The sequence below is a fragment of the Aplysia californica genome, unplaced genomic scaffold, assembly GCF_000002075.1.
Source record: "Aplysia californica isolate F4 #8 unplaced genomic scaffold, AplCal3.0 scaffold00485, whole genome shotgun sequence".
NCBI lineage: Eukaryota > Metazoa > Mollusca > Gastropoda > Aplysiida > Aplysiidae > Aplysia > Aplysia californica.
Window position 1 is genome coordinate 186210 of NW_004797755.1, and position 2596 is coordinate 188805.

The following is a 2596-nucleotide window of genomic DNA, read 5'->3' on the forward strand; positions in this document are numbered from 1 at the left end:
TATATATATCTTAAATTTGGCTTGTTGGATTTTTGATATATGCTTTAGTTTTTATTTTATGACACTTACAATTGGGTGGTTGCAAAAAAAGTGAAAAAATGGAAAATTCATGTTTTCTAAGCCCATAAATCAAAAACGATTCCTTTAATCAAAGATTCAACAAGCCAAAATTTAGAACTAGGTGTTGTTGGCATCCTGTGAAAGTTACATAGAAATTGAACAAGAAACAGGGCAGAAAAAGGGATAATGTGTGAAAAAAATAGAATTGTGAGAAAACAGCCAATAAAGGTAAGAACCGACTGGAAAACACACAAGTGCTTTCGCAGAAACACTTGGACAAAAAAGACAGCTTTAGGGTGTAGCAAGGCTAACATACATTTCTGGATATTGTTCAGGAAATGTCCAGGTATTATAATATGTAATGACCCCAGTTTGCCTAATTTGGCCCCCAAACAAGATTTCTAGGTGCCCCACCAGCCCTTAACCTGCGAAGCAAGCTATGAATTTTACATAATAAACGGACATGTATGCTGCAAGTTTGGTTTCATTGTCACGAACTGAAAGCACTTTCAAGGGGGTATAATAACTACTGAAACTTGTAAACTGAAGCTCAAACTGTCGAACACTTTGTAAAGATAGGAAGTTAAATCTTTATTAATGTCGGCGTACTGATTCAAAGTTGAGTGAAATAAGGAAATCAAGACAACTTTGAATTTGCTTACACTGGAAGCTGGAGGAATCCACACAGAGTGACTTCCCTAGGCCCTGGACAAACTCTCAGTTTTTTGGCCCCCGCCGTTTAGATCTCTGTTGAGTTGTTTGGTAATTGAAATTTAGTGCTCCTGTAATAAGAACATGGTTATTTAGTTGCATGATCCCTTCAGGAGTCAGTTTTCACTAGGGAAAGAAGGGGACGACAGCAGCGGGCCGATGCTTCGTCGTTAAAGGCGATTCTTTGATAGAGTTATTATTATGGCTGTATAATTTCTGGTCTCAAAAAATCTAGATCTAGTCGATATTCCTATAAAAGAAATAACTTTAGGTTTTGTGAAATATGGCTCCCTATAATACTGAAATCACTTTCTAACGTAGGCTATACGGCGTCCCGTATGTCTTATAGAGTCTAATAATGATGATAGCCACCACAATTAGAAGTTTTCAGTTCGCGCGGGGAAAAGAAAAGGGGATGCGGAGATTGGCGCGGGGGTGGGGGTGGGGGGTCGAAATGAAATGGTAGAGTTAAAAAAAGGGGGAACAAACTGACTCTCGCGTGCCTCGAAAAGTTACCAAATTTGGAACCAATCGCAACAAAAAAACATTAACACGTGTTGTCCCTGAGGTTGTCCCTTTTCCATTTGGCTTTCCAAACAGAGTATCCTTATTTATTTATTAATTAATTTTTTAATTGATGTTTTTTTTTTCCCCCCCCTTAATTATCATTAATACTGCCCCTAACCCATAATCGTGTTATCGATAAAAAATAGACGGTAACATAAATGATGACACTATAGGGGGGGGGGGGGGGAAAAATGGTAGGGGGGGAGGGCAATTACAGCGAATTATAGGCGATTTCCAAGTTGAGAACCATAGATATGGGGTACATAGCAGCGGAACCAATAAATTGGCAAAAAAAAAGATTCTTAATCCGCAGACAGGAAAAAGAGGCTAAAACAGCACCTAGACATGGATGGCTGGAGCCTCTAAAAATAAATCATTGATGGTCAAGGTCATCCTTGAAAATTTTGCTTTGATAAGGTAGGGAACAAAGACAGAATAACAAAATGGATAATGGTGTAGTTGAGCAAATCTTTGGCGTATGACAGCATGTTTACCTCCATGTTGGCACCCCTTTGTACGACGTAATAACTCAAGTAGGCCTGAGTTCCGAAATGAGACCTCAACAACACCTTTATCACTAACAGTGCTGCTATAAACAATGGCTATTGTTCTCCTTCAGTCAATGGTCCTTTGCCTACTTGTCAGGCTCAGGCGTAATGACTAGTGTTTCGCTAGTAAAGGCCCATAGCTTTGATAATCTCACTGGGCCTGTGTCTTAAACAGTCATTTATCTTCTCCCTGTTTCATTCCTGTTATGTAAGTGTAAGTTACAACTGTCTACCTCCCATCTCGCCCCCGCTTACCATCTTTATCCCCCTTGTCCAGCTACTGCCTGGAGCATTTTTACGCACATCTCTCTCTCTCTCTCTCTCTCTCTCTCTCTCTCTCTCTCTCTCTCCCTCCCTCCCTCCCTCCTCCCTGAAGCCCTCTTCCTCCCCCCTCCTGAGCACCATGTATCAATAAGTTTACGGCTCTACCAGTTCCTTCTGGTTGTCACTATAAGCAAAGTAACGGGCCTCTCTTTGAAATGTGGCTTATCTTTCTTGGTATGTAGATATGCTCGGTCAGAATGGCGTCTTTTGTCTCTTCACACCTATCAGTGTCTGAAGATTCCATGTACGATTACAAATCACTCCCACTCCCCTTCCTTGCACACGTGTTGGCTCACTTTCTCCTGTATTTCCTCCCCACCACTCTTCTCTCTCTCTCTCTCTCTCTCTCTCTCTCTCTCTCTCTCTCTCTCTCTCTCTCTCTCTCA